Source organism: Ranitomeya imitator, chromosome 4 (genome assembly GCF_032444005.1).
Source record: "Ranitomeya imitator isolate aRanImi1 chromosome 4, aRanImi1.pri, whole genome shotgun sequence".
Taxonomy (NCBI): Eukaryota; Metazoa; Chordata; class Amphibia; order Anura; family Dendrobatidae; genus Ranitomeya; species Ranitomeya imitator.
Window position 1 is genome coordinate 8075879 of NC_091285.1, and position 15199 is coordinate 8091077.

Here is a 15199-nt window from a genome sequence, read left to right on the forward strand (position 1 = left end):
TGGGAGACGCCGAAAACAAGGAACACTTTAGGAGTATCACATGAGTCATGAAAACGCCCTTTAAGAAAAGTAATCACACCCCTGGCACAGCGCCTGTGATCCGACATATCCAGGTGCAGACTCCACAACGCAACAAGGAAGCTCAGGTAGCCATGCGGCTAACAGGGACCAGGTCGTTGGTGGCAGCTCTGGATGTGCCGGCCACAGTCAGGAGAGCTCTCCCTTTAATAAGACCAGTGCCCAACAGCAGACACGCGTCCCCCCAGCAGGGCCTGATAGCAGCCGTGTGTCCCCCCAGCAGGACCCGATAGCAGCCGTGTGTCCCCCCAGCAGGGCCCGATAGCAGCCGTGTGTCCCCCCAGCAGGGCCCGATAGCAGCCGTGTGTCCCCCCAGCAGGGCCCGATAGCAGCCACGTGTCCCCCCAGCAGGGCCCGATAGCAGCCGTGTGTCCCCCCCAGCAGGGCCCGATAGCAGCCGTGTGTCCCCCCAGCAGGGCCCAATAGCAGCCGTGTGTCCCCCCAGCAGGGCCCGATAGCAGCCGTGTGTCCCCCCAGCAGGGCCCGATAGCAGCCGTGTGTCCCCCCCAGCAGGGCCCGATAGCAGCCGTGTGTCCCCCCCAGCAGGGCCCGATAGCAGCCGTGTGTCCCCCCAGCAGGGCCCGATAGCAGCCGTGTGTCCCCCCCAGCAGGGCCCGATAGCAGACGTGTGTCCCCCAGCAGGGCCCGATAGCAGCCGTGTGTCCCCCCCAGCAGGGCCCGAGAGCAGCCGTGTGTCCCCCCAGCAGGGCCCGATAGCAGCCGTGTGTCCCCCCAGCAGGGCCCGATAGCAGCCGTGTGTCCCCCCAGCAGGGCCCGATAGCAGCCGTGTGTCCCCCCAGCAGGGCCCGATAGCAGCCACGTGTCCCCCCAGCAGGGCCCGATAGCAGCCGTGTGTCCCCCCCAGCAGGGCCCGATAGCAGCCACGTGTCCCCCCAGCAGGGCCCGATAGCAGCCGTGTGTCCCCCCCAGCAGTGCACAGGCCCTTGTCCTGCTTCGGACCTGAGGGTTTATCAACAAAGCACCAGAGGATTCACTGGAGACCACTGTAACAATCGACCAGACTGGACATAACTGTAACAAACCCTCAGCGGTGAGAAGTGTTAGTAATAAACGCTCTCTCAGGGGTCTGACCCACAGACATAAATTCGGTGGCTTTGGAGAGATTTCTGGAGTGGACCCCGTGATCGGTGGGGATCGGAGCGGTCCATGTACGAGGTGCAGCGGGGGGATCCGCTCTTTCCCTCCATTTCGCGTAGCATAGCTCCACCATGACATCACCCTGTGATCCCGCCAGTTGGGGTGCAGCCCCCTCCCTCCGCTGCAGCTGTGATCACAATGCAGCATGATGTCACCCGGGGCCTTAACCCTTCACCCTCCGCCTAGAACGAGAATCCTGACATTTCCCAGGGTTCTTACCGCTTCACATTAATGGTAACTAATAACGAGAAAGTGGAGATGGGGAAGGGATGGGGGGGGGGTATCTGGGCAGTAACACCGGAAAATCCCTTTAAATGTTCTGGAAGATTGGATGCCGGATGACTGGACTTAATACAGAATGGACCTTTGGTTCTGGATTCAGTCCTGTAGTAAGTGGCTACAACATTACGGTGTCATTTACTGTCCTGACAAACAGCTGATTTTTGGAGTCTTAAAGGGACGGTGTATAAATCCTGCCGTGGTTTGATACAGCTCTGATGCCGGAGAGCCTTAAAGGGCCGGTGTCCAGTCTGCTGAATAACGATCGTCATGTAATTAAACGATTAGCAGCTCGTTCTAAGAGGTTTCAACTCTTCCCCATTTCTAAGATCTCTGCCGACTGCTAAAGAAAGAAAACATTCCACTATTTACATGCGGCCAGCTGCAGGGGCCCAGGGCTTCTCACAGCTGAGGGTTTGTTACACTGTATCAGTGTCTGAGGAGCTCACAGAGGATTGTATAGGAAGGATGCAACTGTACCGAACCCTCAGAGTTAACAAGCATCAGGTTGGGGGTTCAGCTTTAAAAGGATCCTGTCACAAGCGGATTTCCACATAAACCCCAGTGTTTGCTCAATGGTTTGCTCCCCTGTACAGGCCGTGCCCTGGCTGCTCAATCACTGGAACACGGGTCGAATGGGGAACGCGGCGCGGGGAGCGACGGGGGGACGCGGCGAGGGGAGCGACGGGGGGACGCGGCGCGGGGAGCTACGGGGGGACGCGGCGCGGGGAGCGACGGGGGGACGCGGCGCGGGGAGCGACGGGGGGACGCGGCGCGGGGAGCGACGGGGGACGCGGCGCGGGGAGCGACGGGGGACGCGGCGCGGGGAGCGACGGGGGAACGCGGCGCGGGGAGCGACGGGGGAACGCGGCGCGGGAAGCGACGGGGGAACGCGGCGAGGGGTGCGACGGGGGGAACGCGGCGCGGGGAGCGACGGGGGAACGCGGCGCGGGGAGCTACGGGGGGACGCGGCGCGGGGAGCGACGGGGGGACGCGGCGCGGGGAGCGACGGGGGACGCGGCGCGGGGAGCGACGGGGGAACGCGGCGCGGGGAGCGACGGGGGAACGCGGCGTGGGAAGCGACGGGGGAACGCGGCGAGGGGTGCGACGGGGGAACGCGGCGAGGGGTGCGACGGGGGGAACGCGGCGCGGGGAGCGACGGGGGGACGCGGCGAGGGGAGCGACGGGGGAACGCGGCGAGGGGAGCGACGGGGGAACGCGGCGCGGGGAGCGACGGGGGAACGCGGGGAGCGACGGGGGAACGCAGCGAGGGGGTGCGACGGGGGAACGCGGCGAGGGGAGCGACGGGGGAACGCGGCGAGGGGAGCGACGGGGGAACGCGGCGAGGGGAGCGACGGGGGAACGCGGCGAGGGGAGCGACGGGGGAACGCGGCGAGGGGAGCGACGGGGGAACGCGGCGAGGGGAGCGACGGGGGAACGCGGCGAGGGGAGCGACGGGGGAACGCGGCGAGGGGAGCGACGGGGGAACGCGGCGAGGGGAGCGACGGGGGAACGCGGCGAGGGGAGCGACGGGGGAACGCGGCGAGGGGAGCGACGGGGGAACGCGGCGAGGGGAGCGACGGGGGAACGCGGCGAGGGGAGCGACGGGGGAACGCGGCGAGGGGAGCGACGGGGGAACGCGGCGAGGGGAGCGACGGGGGAACGCGGCGAGGGGAGCGACGGGGGAACGCGGCGAGGGGAGCGACGGGGGAACGCGGCGAGGGGAGCGACGGGGGAACGCGGCGAGGGGAGCGACGGGGGAACGCGGCGAGGGGAGCGACGGGGGAACGCGGCGAGGGGAGCGACGGGGGAACGCGGCGAGGGGAGCGACGGGGGAACGCGGCGAGGGGAGCGACGGGGGAACGCGGCGAGGGGAGCGACGGGGGAACGCGGCGCGGGGAGCGACGGGGGAACGCGGCGAGGGGAGCGACGGGGGAACGCGGCGAGGGGAGCGACGGGGGAACGCGGCGAGGGGAGCGACGGGGGAACGCGGCGCGGGGAGCGACGGGGGAACGCGGCGAGGGGAGCGACGGGGGAACGCGGCGAGGGGAGCGACGGGGGAACGCGGCGCGGGGAGCGACGGGGGAACGCGGCGAGGGGAGCGACGGGGGAACGCGGCGAGGGGAGCGACGGGGGAACGCGGCGAGGGGAGCGACGGGGGAACGCGGCGAGGGGAGCGACGGGGGAACGCGGCGAGGGGAGCGACGGGGGAACGCGGCGAGGGGAGCGACGGGGGAACGCGGCGAGGGGAGCGACGGGGGAACGCGGCGAGGGGAGCGACGGGGGAACGCGGCGAGGGGAGCGACGGGGGAACGCGGCGAGGGGAGCGACGGGGGAACGCGGCGAGGGGAGCGACGGGGGAACGCGGCGAGGGGAGCGACGGGGGAACGCGGCGAGGGGAGCGACGGGGGAACGCGGCGAGGGGTGCGACGGGGGAACGCGGCGAGGGGTGCGACGGGGGAACGCGGCGAGGGGTGCGACGGGGGAACGCGGCGAGGGGAGCGACGGGGGAACGCGGCGAGGGGAGCGACGGGGGAACGCGGCGAGGGGAGCGACGGGGGAACGCGGCGAGGGGAGCGACGGGGGAACGCGGCGAGGGGAGCGACGGGGGAACGCGGTGCGGCGAGCGACGGGGAGGACACAGCAGAACAGATTAAATATAGCGTGGTAGGTTGGGGGAAAAATGTAACGTGGAAGCAGATTGGTGGTGGCGCTGTCAGGTGATCCCTGTCCTTTCTGACTCCGTCCAGCAGTCACTGGCTGATCACACAGAGCAGTACCTCGCCCGCAGCACATGGAGCAGTAGTGACCTTGAGGAGCCACTGCTCTCTGTTATCAGCCACTTCCGTGCACAGTGCCGGCTCCTTCCATGCTCAGACCCCGGGCCGTCTCCGGTGGTCCTCTGCCTCTACGCTCCGCACTGGGGCGCATACACGGGGGGCTGTACAGGGCGCACACTCAGGGTTTCCGCGGTGACAGGCTGAGGTGATGTCACAGGTGTCAGTGACGCAGACTGATGACGTCACGGGCCTCCCCGCCGTACTCACCGCTGCTCCGGGCCTGCTGTCCGGGCCTCGCCGTAGGGTCAGTGTCCGGGCTCCGGGCGGAGCGGGTGAGAGCGGCTGCGATGAGGTCACCGGGAAGAGGAGCTGCATGACGTCAGCGCCAGCCAATCAAAACCGGAGGCGGAGACAGCGGCGTGGCCTCCATGTGCGTCAACAATAGGGGCGGGGACATGACGTCATGCTGGGGAGTCCCAGCAGCTGCAGGCGATCAGCAACATCATCTGTAATAACAGAGCGTAATAATGTGATCTAATAACCTCCGCACTGTAATAAAGGAGTAATAATGTGATCTAATAACCTCCGCACTGTAATAACGGAGTAATGATGTGATCTAATAATCTCAGCACTGTAATAACGGAGTAATGATGTGATCTAATAACCTCAGCACTGTAATAACGGAGTAATAATGTGATCTAATAACCTCCGCACTGTAATAACGGAGTAATAATGTGATCTAATAACCTCCGCACTGTAATAACGGGGTAATAATGTGATCTAATAATCTCAGCACTGTAATAACGGGGTAATAATGTGATCTAATAACCTCCGCACTGTAATAACGGAGTAATAATGTGATCTAATAATCTCAGCACTGTAATAACGGAGTAATAATGTGATCTAATAACCTCCGCACTGTAATAACGGAGTAATGATGTGATCTAATAATCTCAGCACTGTAATAACGGAGTAATGATGTGATCTAATAACCTCCGCACTGTAATAACGGAGTAATGATGTGATCTAATAACCTCCGCACTGTAATAACGGAGTAATAATGTGATCTAATAACCTCTGCACTGTAATAACGGAGTAATAATGTGATCTAATAATCTCAGCACTGTAATAACGGAGTAATAATGTGATCTAATAACCTCCGCACTGTAATAACAGAGCGTAATAATGTGATCTAATAACCTCCGCACTGTAATAACGGGGTAATGATGTGATCTAATAACCTCCACACTGTAATAACGGAGTAATGATGTGATCTAATAATCTCAGCACTGTAATAACGGAGTAATGATGTGATCTAATAACCTCCGCACTGTAATAACGGAGTAATGATGTGATCTAATAACCTCCGCACTGTAATAACGGAGTAATAATGTGATCTAATAACCTCTGCACTGTAATAACGGAGTAATAATGTGATCTAATAATCTCAGCACTGTAATAACGGAGTAATAATGTGATCTAATAACCTCCGCACTGTAATAACAGAGCGTAATAATGTGATCTAATAACCTCTGCACTGTAATAACGGAGTAATGATGTGATCTAATAATCTCAGCACTGTAATAACGGAGTAATGATGTGATCTAATAACCTCCACACTGTAATAACGGAGTAATGATGTGATCTAATAACCTCCGCACTGTAATAACGGAGTAATGATGTGATCTAATAACCTCCGCACTGTAATAACGGAGTAATAATGTGATCTAATAACCTCCGCACTGTAATAACGGAGTAATAATGTGATCTAATAACCTCCGCACTGTAATAACGGAGTAATGATGTGATCTAATAACCTCCGCACTGTAATAACGGAGTAATGATGTGATCTAATAACCTCTGCACTGTAATAACGGAGTAATAATATGATCTAATAATCTCAGCACTGTAATAACGGAGTAATAATGTGATCTAATAACCTCCGCACTGTAATAACGGGGTAATAATGTGATCTAATAACCTCCGCACTGTAATAACGGAGTAATGATGTGATCTAATAACCTCCGCACTGTAATAACAGAGCGTAATAATGTGATCTAATACCCTCCGCACTGTAATAACGGAGTAATAATGTGATCTAATAATCTCAGCACTGTAATAACGGAGTAATAATGTGATCTAATAACCTCCGCACTGTAATAACGGAGTAATAATGTGATCTAATAACCTCCGCACTGTAATAACGGAGTAATGATGTGATCTAATAATCTCAGCACTGTAATAACGGAGTAATAATGTGATCTAATAACCTCCGCACTGTAATAACGGAGTAATGATGTGATCTAATAACCTCCGCACTGTAATAACGGAGTAATAATGTGATCTAATAACCTCCGCACTGTAATAACGGAGTAATAATGTGATCTAATAACCTCCGCACTGTAATAACGGGGTAATAATGTGATCTAATAATCTCAGCACTGTAATAACGGGGTAATAATGTGATCTAATAACCTCCGCACTGTAATAACGGAGTAATAATGTGATCTAATAATCTCAGCACTGTAATAACGGAGTAATAATGTGATCTAATAACCTCCGCACTGTAATAACGGAGTAATGATGTGATCTAATAATCTCAGCACTGTAATAACGGAGTAATGATGTGATCTAATAACCTCCGCACTGTAATAACGGAGTAATGATGTGATCTAATAACCTCCGCACTGTAATAACGGAGTAATAATGTGATCTAATAACCTCTGCACTGTAATAACGGAGTAATAATGTGATCTAATAATCTCAGCACTGTAATAACGGAGTAATAATGTGATCTAATAACCTCCGCACTGTAATAACAGAGCGTAATAATGTGATCTAATAACCTCCGCACTGTAATAACGGGGTAATGATGTGATCTAATAACCTCCACACTGTAATAACGGAGTAATGATGTGATCTAATAATCTCAGCACTGTAATAACGGAGTAATGATGTGATCTAATAACCTCCGCACTGTAATAACGGAGTAATGATGTGATCTAATAACCTCCGCACTGTAATAACGGAGTAATAATGTGATCTAATAACCTCTGCACTGTAATAACGGAGTAATAATGTGATCTAATAATCTCAGCACTGTAATAACGGAGTAATAATGTGATCTAATAACCTCCGCACTGTAATAACAGAGCGTAATAATGTGATCTAATAACCTCTGCACTGTAATAACGGAGTAATGATGTGATCTAATAATCTCAGCACTGTAATAACGGAGTAATGATGTGATCTAATAACCTCCACACTGTAATAACGGAGTAATGATGTGATCTAATAACCTCCGCACTGTAATAACGGAGTAATGATGTGATCTAATAACCTCCGCACTGTAATAACGGAGTAATAATGTGATCTAATAACCTCCGCACTGTAATAACGGAGTAATAATGTGATCTAATAACCTCCGCACTGTAATAACGGAGTAATGATGTGATCTAATAACCTCCGCACTGTAATAACGGAGTAATGATGTGATCTAATAACCTCTGCACTGTAATAACGGAGTAATAATATGATCTAATAATCTCAGCACTGTAATAACGGAGTAATAATGTGATCTAATAACCTCCGCACTGTAATAACGGGGTAATAATGTGATCTAATAACCTCCGCACTGTAATAACGGAGTAATGATGTGATCTAATAACCTCCGCACTGTAATAACAGAGCGTAATAATGTGATCTAATACCCTCCGCACTGTAATAACGGAGTAATAATGTGATCTAATAATCTCAGCACTGTAATAACGGAGTAATAATGTGATCTAATAACCTCCGCACTGTAATAACGGAGTAATAATGTGATCTAATAACCTCCGCACTGTAATAACGGAGTAATGATGTGATCTAATAATCTCAGCACTGTAATAACGGAGTAATAATGTGATCTAATAACCTCCGCACTGTAATAACGGAGTAATGATGTGATCTAATAACCTCCGCACTGTAATAACGGAGTAATAATGTGATCTAATAACCTCCGCACTGTAATAACGGAGTAATAATGTGATCTAATAACCTCAGCACTGTAATAACAGAGCGTAATAATGTGATCTAATAACCTCCGCACTGTAATAACGGAGTAATGATGTGATCTAATAACCTCCACACTGTAATAACGGAGTAATGATGTGATCTAATAATCTCAGCACTGTAATAACGGAGTAATGATGTGATCTAATAACCTCCGCACTGTAATAACGGAGTAATAATGTGATCTAATAACCTCCGCACTGTAATAACGGAGTAATGATGTGATCTAATAACCTCCGCACTGTAATAACGGAGTAATGATGTGATCTAATAACCTCTGCACTGTAATAACGGAGTAATAATATGATCTAATAATCTCAGCACTGTAATAACGGAGTAATAATGTGATCTAATAACCTCCGCACTGTAATAACAGAGCGTAATAATGTGATCTAATAACCTCCGCACTGTAATAACGGAGTAATGATGTGATCTAATAACCTCCGCACTGTAATAACGGAGTAATGATGTGATCTAATAATCTCAGCACTGTAATAACGGAGTAATAATGTGATCTAATAACCTCCGCACTGTAATAACAGAGCGTAATAATGTGATCTAATAACCTCCGCACTGTAATAACGGAGTAATGATGTGATCTAATAACCTCCGCACTGTAATAACGGAGTAATAATGTGATCTAATAACCTCCGCACTGTAATAACGGAGTAATGATGTGATCTAATAACCTCCGCACTGTAATAACGGAGTAATAATGTGATCTAATAACCTCAGCACTGTAATAACGGAGTAATGATGTGATCTAATAACCTCCGCACTGTAATAACGGGGTAATAATGTGATCTAATAACCTCCGCACTGTAATAACGGAGTAATGATGTGATCTAATAACCTCCGCATTGTAATAACGGGGTAATAATGTGATCTAATAACCTCCGCACTGTAATAACGGAGTAATAATGTGATCTAATAACCTCCGCACTGTAATAACGGAGTAATAATGTGATCTAATAACCTCCGCACTGTAATAACGGAGTAATGATGTGATCTAATAACCTCCGCACTGTAATAACGGGGTAATAATGTGATCTAATAACCTCCGCACTGTAATAACGGAGTAATGATGTGATCTAATAACCTCAGCACTGTAATAAAGGAGTAATAATGTGATCTAATAACCTCCGCACTGTAATAACGGAGTAATGATGTGATCTAATAACCTCAGCACTGTAATAACGGAGTAATGATGTGATCTAATAACCTCCGCACTGTAATAACGGAGTAATAATGTGATCTAATAACCTCCGCACTGTAATAACGGAGTAATAATGTGATCTAATAACCTCCGCACTGTAATAACGGAGTAATGATGTGATCTAATAACCTCAGCACTGTAATAAAGGAGTAATAATGTGATCTAATAACCTCAGCACTGTAATAAAGGAGTAATAATGTGATCTAATAACCTCCGCACTGTAATAACGGAGTAATGATGTGATCTAATAACCTCCGCACTGTAATAAAGGAGTAATAATGTGATCTAATAACCACCACACTGTAATAACGGGGTAATGATGTGATCTAATAACCTCCGCACTGTAATAACGGAGTAATAATGTGATCTAATAACCTCAGCACTGTAATAACGGGGTAATAATGTGATCTAATAATCTCAGCACTGTAATAACGGAGTAATAATGTGATCTAATAACCTCCGCACTGTAATAACGGAGTAATGATGTGATCTAATAACCTCAGCACTGTAATAACGGGGTAATAATGTGATCTAATAACCTCAGCACTGTAATAACGCAGTAATAATGTGATCTAATAACCTCCGCACTGTAATAACGGAGTAATAATGTGATCTAATAACCTCAGCACTGTAATAACGGGGTAATAATGTGATCTAATAATCTCAGCACTGTAATAACGGAGTAATAATGTGATCTAATAACCTCCGCACTGTAATAACGGAGTAATGATGTGATCTAATAACCTCCGCACTGTAATAACGGAGTAATGATGTGATCTAATAACCTCAGCACTGTAATAACGGAGTAATGATGTGATCTAATAACCTCCGCACTGTAATAACGGGGTAATAATGTGATCTAATAACCTCCGCACTGTAATAACGGGGTAATAATATGATCTAATAACCTCCGCACTGTAATAACGGGGTAATAATGTGATCTAATAACCTCCGCACTGTAATAACGGGGTAATAATGTGATCTAATAACCTCAGCACTGTAATAACGGAGTAATAATGTGATCTAATAACCACCGCACTGTAATAACGGGGTAATGATGTGATCTAATAACCTCCGCACTGTAATAACGGGGTAATAATGTGATCTAATAACCTCCGCACTGTAATAACGGAGTAATGATGTGATCTAATAACCTCCGCACTGTAATAACGGAGTAATAATGTGATCTAATAACCTCCGCACTGTAATAACGGGGTAATAATGTGATCTAATAACCTCCGCACTGTAATAACGGGGTAATAATATGATCTAATAACCTCCGCACTGTAATAACGGGGTAATAATGTGATCTAATAACCTCCGCACTGTAATAACGGGGTAATAATGTGATCTAATAACCTCAGCACTGTAATAACGGAGTAATAATGTGATCTAATAACCACCGCACTGTAATAACGGGGTAATGATGTGATCTAATAACCTCCGCACTGTAATAACGGGGTAATAATGTGATCTAATAACCTCCGCACTGTAATAACGGAGTAATGATGTGATCTAATAACCTCCGCACTGTAATAACGGGGTAATAATGTGATCTAATAATCTCAGCACTGTAATAACGGAGTAATAATGTGATCTAATAACCTCAGCACTGTAATAACGGAGTAATAATGTGATCTAATAACCTCTGCACTGTAATAACGGAGTAATAATGTGATCTAATAACCTCTGCACTGTAATAACGGGGTAATAATGTGATCTAATAATCTCAGCACTGTAATAACGGAGTAATAATGTGATCTAATAACCTCCGCACTGTAATAACGGAGTAATGATGTGATCTAATAACCTCAGCACTGTAATAACGGAGTAATGATGTGATCTAATAATCTCAGCACTGTAATAACGGAGTAATAATGTGATCTAATAACCTCAGCACTGTAATAACGGAGTAATAATGTGATCTAATAACCTCAGCACTGTAATAACGGAGTAATAATGTGATCTAATAACCCCAGCACTGTAATAACGGAGTAATGATGTGATCTAATAACCTCTGCACTGTAATAACGGGGTAATAATGTGATCTAATAATCTCAGCACTGTAATAACGGAGTAATAATGTGATCTAATAACCTCCGCACTGTAATAACGGAGTAATAATGTGATCTAATAACCTCCGCACTGTAATAACGGGGTAATAATGTGATCTAATAACCTCAGCACTGTAATAACGGGGTAATAATGTGATCTAATAACCTCCGCACTGTAATAACGGAGTAATGATGTGATCTAATAACCTCCGCACTGTAATAACGGAGTAATGATGTGATCTAATAACCTCAGCACTGTAATAACGGAGTAATAATGTGATCTAATAACCTCCGCTGTTATGGCTGGCAATCAGGCAACACAGCGTGCAGTAATCAGCGCACATACAGAGATCTGGCAATAACCAAAAACAATAGGACGAGCTCTGAGACGTGGAATCTCTGTAGACTGCAGTACCTGATGTATCCTCACACAACTATAAGCAGCAGTGGATTGCGCCTATCACTACCTATGCAACTCGGCACTGCCTGAGGAGCTGACTAGCCTGAAGATAGAAATACAAGCCTGACTTACCTCAGCGAAATACCCCAAAGGAATAGGCAGCCCCCCACATATAATGACTGTTAGCAAGATGAAAAGACAAACGTAGGAATGAAATAGATTCAGCAAAGTGAGGCCCGATATTCTAGACAGAGCGAGGATAGCAAAGAGAACTATGCAGCCTACAAAAAACCCTAAAACGAAAACCACGCAAAGGGGCAAAAAGACCCACCGTGCCGAACTAACAGCACGGCGGTGCACCCCTTTGCTTCTCAGAGCTTCCAGCAAAAGTTAATAGCAAGCTGGACAGAAAAAACAGAAAACAAACTAGAAGCACTTATCTAGCAGAGCAGCAGGCCCAAGGAAAGATGCAGTAGCTCAGATCCAACAGTGGAACATTGACAAGGAGCAAGGAAGACAGACTCAGGTGGAGCTAAATAGCAAGGCAGCCAACGAGCTCACCAAAACACCTGAGGGAGGAAGCCCAGAGACTGCAATACCACTTGTGACCACAGAAGTGAATTCAGCCACAGAATTCACAACAGTACCCCCCCCCTTGAGGAGGGGTCACCGAACCCTCACCAGAACCCCCAGGCCGACCAGGATGAGCCACATGAAAGGCACGAACAAGATCTGGGGCATGGACATCAGAGGCAAAAACCCAGGAATTATCTTCCTGAGCATAACCCTTCCATTTGACCAGATACTGGAGTTTCCGTCTAGAGACACGAGAATCCAAAATCTTCTCCACAATATACTCCAATTCCCCCTCCACCAAAACAGGGGCAGGAGGCTCCACAGATGGAACCATAGGTGCCACGTATCTCCTCAACAACGACCTATGGAATACATTATGTATGGAAAAGGAGTCTGGGAGGATCAGACGAAAAGACACCGGATTGAGAATCTCAGAAATCCTATACGGACCAATAAAACGAGGTTTAAATTTAGGAGAGGAAACCTTCATAGGAATATGACGAGAAGATAACCAAACCAGATCCCCAACACGAAGTCGGGGTCCCACACGGCGTCTGCGATTAGCGAAAAGCTGAGCCTTCTCCTGGGACAAGGTCAAATTGTCCACTACCTGAGTCCAGATCTGCTGCAACCTGTCCACCACAGAATCCACACCAGGACAGTCCGAAGACTCAACCTGTCCTGAAGAGAAACGAGGATGGAACCCAGAATTGCAGAAAAATGGAGAGACCAAGGTAGCCGAGCTGGCCCGATTATTAAGGGCGAACTCAGCCAACGGCAAAAATGACACCCAATCATCCTGGTCAGCGGAAACAAAACATCTCAGATATGTTTCCAAGGTCTGATTGGTTCGTTCGGTCTGGCCATTAGTCTGAGGATGGAAGGCCGAGGAGAAAGATAGGTCAATGCCCATCCTACCACAAAAGGCTCGCCAGAACCTCGAGACAAACTGGGAACCTCTGTCAGAAACAATATTCTCAGGAATGCCATGTAAACGAACCACATGCTGGAAGAACAAAGGGACCAAATCAGAGGAGGAAGGCAATTTAACCAAGGGCACCAGATGGACCATTTTAGAAAAACGATCACAGACCACCCAAATGACCGACATTTTTTGAGAAACGGGAAGGTCAGAAATGAAATCCATCGAAATATGTGTCCAAGGCCTCTTCGGGACTGGCAAGGGCAAAAGCAACCCACTGGCACGTGAACAGCAGGGCTTAGCCCTAGCACAAATTCCACAGGACTGCACAAAAGTACGTACATCCCGTGACAGAGATGGCCACCAGAAGGATCTAGCAACCAACTCCCTGGTACCAAAGATTCCTGGATGACCGGCCAGCACCGAACAATGAAGTTCAGAGATAACTTTACTAGTCCACCTATCAGGGACGAACAGTTTCTCGGCCGGACAACGATCAGGTTTATTAGCCTGAAATTTCTGCAACACTCTCCGCAAATCAGGGGAGATGGCAGACACAATGACTCCTTCCTTGAGGATACTCGCCGGCTCAGATAACCCCGGAGAGTCGGGCACAAAACTCCTAGACAGAGCATCCGCCTTCACATTTTTAGAGCCCGGAAGGTATGAAATCACAAAATCAAAACGAGCAAAAAATAACGACCAACGGGCCTGTCTAGGATTCAAGCGCTTGGCAGACTCAAGATAAGTAAGGTTCTTATGATCAGTCAAAACCACCACGCGATGCTTAGCACCCTCAAGCCAATGACGCCACTCCTCGAATGCCCACTTCATGGCCAGCAACTCTCGGTTGCCCACATCATAATTACGCTCAGCAGCAGAAAATTTCCTGGAAAAGAAAGCACATGGTTTGAACACTGAGCAACCAGAACCTCTCTGTGACAAAACCGCCCCTGCACCAATCTCAGAAGCATCAACCTCGACCTGGAACGGAAGAGAAACATCAGGTTGACACAACACAGGGGCACAGCAAAAACGACGCTTCAACTCCTGAAAAGCTTCCACGGCAGCAGAAGACCAATTAACCAAATCAGCACCCTTCTTGGTCAAATCGGTCAATGGTCTGGCAATGCTAGAAAAATTACAGATGAAGCGACGATAAAAATTAGCAAAGCCCAGGAATTTCTGCAGACTTTTTAGAGATGTCGGCTGAGTCCAATCCTGGATGGCCTGAACCTTAACCGGATCCATCTCGATAGTAGAAGGGGAAAAGATGAACCCCAAAAATGAAACTTTCTGCACACCGAAGAGACACTTTGATCCCTTCACGAACAAGGAATTAGCACGCAGTACCTGGAAAACCATTCTGACCTGCTTCACATGAGAGTCCCAATCATCTGAGAAGATCAAAATGTCATCCAAGTAAACAATCAGGAATTTATCCAGATACTCACGGAAAATGTCATGCATAAAAGACTGAAAAACAGATGGAGCATTGGCAAGTCCGAACGGCATCACCAGATACTCAAAATGACCCTCGGGCGTATTAAATGCCGTTTTCCATTCATCTCCCTGCCTGATTCTCACCAGATTATACGCACCACGAAGATCAATCTTAGTAAACCAACTAGCCCCCTTAATCCGAGCAAACAAGTCAGAAATCAATGGCAAGGGATACTGAAA

The 15199-nt window shown here is 49.0% G+C and overlaps 1 protein-coding gene across 1 annotated transcript in view; it reads right to left on the minus strand.

Moving 5' to 3' along the window:
• Nucleotides 1-4703, minus strand: part of DUSP16 (dual specificity phosphatase 16) — a 31182-nt gene extending 26479 nt beyond the window's left edge. Inside the window, exon 1 of the mRNA XM_069762865.1 lies at nucleotides 4563-4703. The gene's annotated coding sequence lies outside the window, so the exon portion shown is untranslated. The remainder of the gene's footprint in view (nucleotides 1-4562) is intronic.
• Nucleotides 4704-15199: the final 10496 nt, after the last annotated feature.